General features: G+C 33.1%; 3 non-coding genes across 3 annotated transcripts; 1 reads left to right on the top strand and 2 right to left on the bottom strand.

Annotated features, from left to right (window-relative positions):
* Positions 1–3,655: 3,655 nt before the first annotated feature.
* TRNAF-GAA (transfer RNA phenylalanine (anticodon GAA)) lies at positions 3,656–3,728 on the bottom strand. The gene has a single exon. It is a non-coding gene; the product is annotated as a tRNA-Phe (tRNA).
* Positions 3,729–5,332: 1,604 nt separating this feature from the next.
* TRNAT-UGU (transfer RNA threonine (anticodon UGU)) lies at positions 5,333–5,405 on the top strand. The gene has a single exon. It is a non-coding gene; the product is annotated as a tRNA-Thr (tRNA).
* Positions 5,406–6,665: 1,260 nt separating this feature from the next.
* On the bottom strand, positions 6,666–6,752 carry TRNAS-GGA (transfer RNA serine (anticodon GGA)). The gene has a single exon. It is a non-coding gene; the product is annotated as a tRNA-Ser (tRNA).
* Between the last annotated feature and the right edge of the window lie 748 nt (positions 6,753–7,500).

The following is a 7,500-nucleotide window of genomic DNA, read 5'->3' as shown; positions in this document are numbered from 1 at the left end:
ATGTTTTTCAGAGAAGTACATCATGTAATCAAAAAAGTTGATCTTATTGAGAAATCGATGTCTTACTCTATTACTTTTAGGGAACAAAACAAGAGAACAGTAGCCTGACAAAAAGTTCGGTCCGAATCGAGTGCCCCATTTAGGCACTAAAAAAATCCATCATTGATTTGAGATATTGATAAGGTGAATACCCAGTCTATTCAATGCTAGGCATAATGAGTATCAGGACCTCAAAAAAAATGATCTTTCGTCCTATCTTATGAACAACTTTAAGGTGTATGAAGTTTCATATTTTATTCTTTAAGCAGAAGCAGGACGATAGAGATTCCATTTAACTTAAGTTGATCTAGGTCAGAAGCATACCTACGTCAGGATAACCCCTTCTTTGAAAAACTTTGGTAGTGCTCCGAGATTCGAATCAAAATAATGAATCAGAGCACATGGAACCATCTCCCTTTCTTTCTGTCAAGAAAAAATATGGTAGACTAACTTATTTATAACAGTTAATGAAAGAGCCCAATGCAAAAAAATGCATGTTGGGTCTTTGAAACAGTTCAAATCATTTTGATAATAATAAGTTTGATCTGTTTTACCGAGAAGGTCTACGGTTCGAGTCCGTATAGCCCTATATTATTAATAATTCAAAAATAGAATCGTTTTCCTTTCCTCATTATTGTTTGTATTGTTTGTAATTGGCCACTTGATTTGGTTCATCATTAATGTCTTATCTTTGTAGATGAATTACATATGAAAATTTTCCTATTTTCCCATACAAAATCAAGAAATTAGTAATACTTCTTTTCTTTGGGATACCTACCCAATTCTAGTAAATTTTTGGAGTCAAAATCATGACATGAAACCGGTTAAAAACTCCACCATAACCCAATGCAAATCGAATGCACTAGTAAATCACATGGATCTAGGAACGACTTACTGTATTTTATTTGTGGACAAGCTAGAGTTTGAGAAACGAAGATCTTTGGTAACTTTCATTGTAAACATTCTCAAATAGGCTTTTCTGTTGGTATACCTTATCTAGTAAAGCACAAAACTAAAGTAGTCGTCTTCTCTTTCCTTCTTCAATCACTAAAAGTTCCTAAATGGAAATTCCGACTATATGTATCCTCTCTATATAAATATATAATATTTAATATATATTTATTATGGATATAATAGATATTATATAAATAGGATTATAGTGGATGAATCTTCAAACGAGACATGTACCGATCGACTAATCCGGTATATTTTCCACATTGATAGGAGTACGTTTATGTTTCTGCTTTACGAATATGATATTTTCTGGGTATTTCTAATAATATCAAGTCTTATTCCTATTTTGGCATTTCTAATTTCTGGAGTTTTAGCCCCTCTTAGCAAAGAGCCAGAGAAACTTTCGAGTTATGAATCGGGAATAGAACCAATGGGCGATGCTTGGGTACAATTTAGAATCCGTTATTATATGTTTGCTCTAGTTTTTGTTGTTTTTGATGTTGAAACAGTTTTTCTTTATCCGTGGGCAATGAGTTTTGATGTATTAGGGGTATCCGTCTTTATAGAAGCTTTAATTTTCGTGCTTATCCTAATTGTCGGTTTAGTTTATGCATGGCGAAAAGGAGCATTGGAATGGTCTTAGTTTTTGAATATTCAGACAATTAAAAAAAACATTGAGACAGTTATGAATTCCATCGAGTTTCCCTTACTTGATCGAACAACCCAAACTTCAGTTATTTCAACTACATCAAATGATCTTTCAAATTGGTCAAGACTCTCCAGTTTATGGCCGCTTCTCTATGGTACCAGTTGTTGCTTCATTGAATTCGCTTCATTAATAGGTTCACGATTCGACTTTGATCGTTATGGACTGGTACCAAGATCTAGTCCTAGACAGGCAGACTTAATTTTAACAGCGGGTACGGTAACAATGAAAATGGCCCTTCTTTAGTAAGATTATATGAGCAAATGCCTGAACCAAAATATGTTATTGCTATGGGAGCATGTACAATTACAGGAGGGATGTTCAGTACCGATTCTTATAGTACTGTTCGGGGAGTCGATAAGTTAATTCCTGTCGATGTGTATTTGCCGGGTTGTCCGCCTAAACCCGAGGCTGTTATAGATGCTATAACAAAACTTCGTAAGAAAATATCTCGAGAAATCTATGAAGATCGAATTAAGTCTCAAGAGGAAAATCGGTGTTTTACTACCAATCACAAATTTCATGTTGGCCCAAGTACTAATACTGGAAATTACGATCAAGGATTACTCTATCAACCATCATCTACTTCAGAGATCATCCCTCCTGAAACTTTTTTCAAATACAAAAGTGCAGTCTCTTCCTACGAATTAGTAAATTAGGCCGTATACTTTTTTTGTACAGAATAACAAAGCAAAGAACGAGTGAATCTTCATCAATTTTTCATTGTAAATGGGAAATACTTATACAAATAAAAATAAAAAAATGGGGGGGGGGAGAAGATGCAGGGTAATTTGTCTTCTTGGCTAGTCAAACATGGACTGGTTCATAGATCTTTGGGTTTCGATTACCAAGGAATAGAGACTTTACAAATAAAGCCCGAGGAATGGCATTCCATTGCAGTCATTTTATATGTATATGGTTACAATTATCTACGTTCCCAATGTGCTTATGATGTAGCACCAGGCGGACTGTTAGCTAGTGTGTATCATCTTACGAGAATCGAGTATGGTATAGATCAACCGGAAGAGGTATGCATAAAAGTATTTGCCGCAAGGATAAATCCTAAAATTCCGTCTGTTTTCTGGGTTTGGAAAAGTGCGGATTTTCCAGAAAGGGAATCTTATGATATGTTGGGAATTTCTTATGATAATCATCCACGTCTAAAGCGTATCTTAATGCCTGAAAGTTGGGTAGGATGGCCCTTACGTAAGGATTATATTGCCCCCAATTTTTATGAAATACAAGATGCTCATTAAATAATACGAAACTAATCTTCACTTCGACAACTCAAGATATTCAAATACATTTTTACGTTCTCTTATAGATATAGCATAGTAATTGAAGTCTCATTCATCTTATTATTATTGATTAAAAAAAATACAATTAGAGATTTGGTGAGATTATCCAATTTGTAAGATACTTATTTTGGATGAGCCACAAGCTAATAGGATGAACTAAATGAGTTCTGCATTATGAACTATGTATCACGCATATGACTTATAGATGTGCTTTAAAAAGTCACATAGGGTGAAATGAAGAAATATAATATGAAAAGAGAATCGGATTCTATTTGTACTGTATCTGAGATGAATCTTGGCCATTCCCGCCTTTCAACTCCCCTAGACTAGACTTTTGGGTCTTATAAGGAACTAATTGAAACTTTCAAATATGTATAAAATAGGAATTGAACGCCAGGAGACAGAGTATGAACAAATAAAAAAGAAGAGGAAACAAAAGAAAATTCTTTTCTTTTACATATCTATATACATCCTTTACATATTTCTATAAATATCCTCTTTATCTTTACTTGTCTATTTTCGACATCTATAAATAGAGTAAAAAATATATATAGTTTAGTTAAAGGGTAGATTTCCAGACATCATCATGTATCAGTATTTTTCATGATCTATATTATTAATGAATCCGTAGAATAGATACTCATACAAATTCATGATGTGCCAAGAACCAGATTTGAACTGGTGACACGAGGATTTTCAGTCCTCTGCTCTACCAACTGAGCTATCCCGGCCATTTCCGACACATTATCCTTATTTTAATAGATGACTTTGGTCTATGTCAATTGTAAATAAGAAAAAAGGTATTCCAAAGTCTTCTTTTTGAAGATATACGAAATTTCAGGGCTTGGATAAGCCTTTCGAAGTTTCAGTACAGTAGACAGTTAATCATTCAAATTTCACAGATTACTTGCGCAAGGATGTTCGTTTGTACGTCTATCATATAGAATATATACCACAAGCCTTGTGATAAGAAATCAAATTTCCGCTCAAATACGCTTGTGAAAGAGTCGAATGAATGAGAAACATAACAAAGTCTGAATTGCTAATGAACGGATAAATAATTAAAGAGGCCAACGGGCCTTTTTAGGGTTTTGGGGATAGAGGGACTTGAACCCTCACGATTTTAAAAGTCGACGGATTTTCCTCTTACTATAAATTTCATTTTTGTCGTTATTGACATGTAGAATGGGACTCTATCTTTATTCTATTCGATCTGATTAATCAATTCTTCAAAAGATCTATCAGACTATGATGGAGTAAATGATTTGATCAATGAATATTCGATTATTTTTTCAACTTGTAGATCTTGGAATCGATTCATAACAATTCGTTCATTTTTATATATAATCTTTATATATATATATAAATATAAATATAAAAAATTATAGAAATATAAAAAATAGAGATTCGAGTTGTCATTAATCAATATAGTATTTCAGTACGTAATACGTTTATCTTTCATCGTTTCTGGAGTTTCGATGGAAGGATTCATTCCTTTACTAACGCAACGTCGTCAACTCCATTTGTTAGAACAGCTTCCATTGAGTCTCTGCACCTACCCTTTTTTTTCGGAAAAAAGGATTTGGCTCAGGATTGCCCATTTTTAATTCCAGGGTTTCTCTGAATTTGAAAGTTATCACTTAGTAGGTTTCCATACCAAGGCTCAATCTAATTAAGTCCGTAGCGTCTACCGATTTCGCCATATCCCCCTCTTTTAAGATTAGTATCGCATTATGATGTCCTTCCCCGTTTTCTTTCATTTGTATTATACTGGAACCACTCAAGTCATTAGAATACCGATTCCTCTATTGAAAAGTGTTTCCTCCTATTGGATTTCTTGTCTATCTTCTTTCATCTCTCTCTTCTCTATCGGAGACCCATATTTGTTCCGATCCAAAATGATTCTATCATTTCTGTATCTGCAATTCAATATATATCAATATAGATAGATATATGAACATATATATTTGCCCCTCTTTCTATTATTTTTTTAGTAAAAAATTTAATACTTAAACGGTCGATTCCCTTGTTCGTCTTATCTTCCACCTTTCAGAATGAAAACATAGAAACGCTTCATTATCATCTCAATTGCATTAAATGCAATTAAGATTAACACATTAATTATTGATACACATCCATTTGATAAATAGATCAAAATTTTCTATCGCTATATTCTATTAATCGTTATATTAATTATTATGTTCTATAATAGAACAATTCCAATATTGAATATTTATTTGAAATGAAATTAGATTCTATATTCATATTAATTAGGAATAGCTAAGATCCCAGTAATTTAGTAAATTACTATGCATGTAACATTTCTGTTATGTGAGCCCGCTTAGCTCAGAGGTTAGAGCATCGCATTTGTAATGCGATGGTCATCGGTTCGATTCCGATAGCCGGCTTTTCTCTATTGATTTTATTTTTGACATAATTGATAAATCAAATAAATAAAGAAACGACTTCTTACCCTTTTTCAAAGGTCACCGATCTATGATGTCGTAGGAACTTACTTACCTTTATGACTAAAGGAGGGGTTCTATTTCTGTAGAACAAATCAAGAAAGGAACTCTTACTTTTTTATATCATTTACATATACAATAGGATCCGGATATTGATCCAAGTTATCTAATTATTCTTTGTTTTGTAGTACAATACTTTACTGGATTTCACTTCATTTATAATATTTATCATTTAGTTTTCATTTAAGTTTATGAAATTTAAATAAAATAAAATGTTTATGAAATTTAAATAAAATAAAATAAGGAGTCTTTATGTCGCGTTACAGAGGGCCTCGTTTCAAAAAAATACGCCGTCTGGGGGCTTTACCGGGACTAACTAGTAAAAGGCCCAAAACCGGAAACGATCTTAAAAACCAATCGCGTTCCGGTAAAAAAATCTCAATATCGTATTCGTTTAGAAGAAAAAACAAAAATTGCGTTTTCATTATGGTCTTACAGAACGACAATTACTTAAATACGTTCGTATCGCCGGAAAAGCCAAAGGATCAACGGGTCAAGTTTTACTACAATTACTTGAAATGCGTTTGGATAACATCCTTTTTCGATTGGGTATGGCTTCGACTATTCCTCAAGCCCGACAATTAGTTAATCATAGACATATTTTAGTTAATGGTTCTATAGTGGATATACCAAGTTATCGGTGCAAACCCCGAGATATTATTACAGCAAAAGATGAAAAAAAATCGAGAACACTGATTCAAAATTATCTTGATTCATCCCCCCCTCAGGAATTGCCAAAACATTTGACTCTTCAGCCATTGCAATATAAAGGATTAGTCAATCAAATAATAGATAGTAAATGGGTCAGTTTAAAAATAAATGAATTGCTCGTTGTAGAATATTATTCTCGTCAGACTTAAACCTAACTAAAAAACAAGGGTTCGGACAATTTCGTCCTCCCCTTCGCCGAAGTCTAAGTAAAGAGACCGAAGGAAAGTAAGGTTTTGATCCAAATTTTTCTATCATTCATCTATCATTGATCGGTAGGGGGATTTTCATCTCTTGTGCATTCTTTCCAGTCTTTTCGTTTCCGTACCACAAAAATTCGAAATAAAGAATCCATAAAGGTCTAACCGTTGGAATAATAGTATCGATTGTTATTTGATTTGATACATTGTGGTCAGTAACATTGTTGAATTAGTACGGAAAGAGAGGGATTCGAACCCTCGGTAAACAAAAGCCTACATAGCAGTTCCAATGCTACGCCTTCAACCACTCGGCCATCTCTCCTACAGAATGATTATGGCCCAGAAACCGAGTTAATAGTGAGTCATTAATATTCAATTTTTTTTTTGATAGGCACGTCCAACCAATTCTAACTATACAAATAATTTTTTTTTAACTATGTTTAATGGATACTTTTAGCTCATGATTCTATTTAGTTTTTTAAACTATGATTCCTTTTTTCTAAAAATTCGACTTTTACAGTTTTCGATTTTTCACCAACAACTGTTTATCCCATACATATATCTAGTCACAAGTTATGAATCATAGAATGATTATTCGATTCTTTTTGCTCTTTTTTGTATCATAATTCAATCAAAAAACTTCTAGAATTACCCCAGTCAGATAAATAAAATTCTTTTTTTCTTCAACTTCGCTGAAATCAGAATAGTTCTCTTCATTCTGATCCTACTACATTTGGATGAAATTTAACCGGATTGAAATATTTCTTCTCTTTTATTGATTCCTGTGAAATCAAAAAGAAACAATTTTAATATCGAGTGGGATTTTTTAATGAATCCGTTTTTATGTTATTTCGTACTATGCAATTCCTTTGTTTGTGGGATCATTTTCTCACGAGAGGTAATTAAAAGAAATTATAGAATGGGGTTGTTACCGATGCCTAGATCTGGTGGGATAAATGGAAATTTTTATCGATAAGACCTTTTCAATTGTAGCCAATATCTTATTACGAATAATTCCGACAACTTCCGGGGAAAAAGAGGCATTCACCTATTACAGAGATGGTGCGATT

Source organism: Cucumis melo, unplaced genomic scaffold (assembly GCF_025177605.1).
Source record: "Cucumis melo cultivar AY unplaced genomic scaffold, USDA_Cmelo_AY_1.0 utg000173l, whole genome shotgun sequence".
Classification (NCBI taxonomy): domain Eukaryota; kingdom Viridiplantae; phylum Streptophyta; class Magnoliopsida; order Cucurbitales; family Cucurbitaceae; genus Cucumis; species Cucumis melo.
This window is presented reverse-complemented; position numbering and strand designations above follow the sequence as displayed.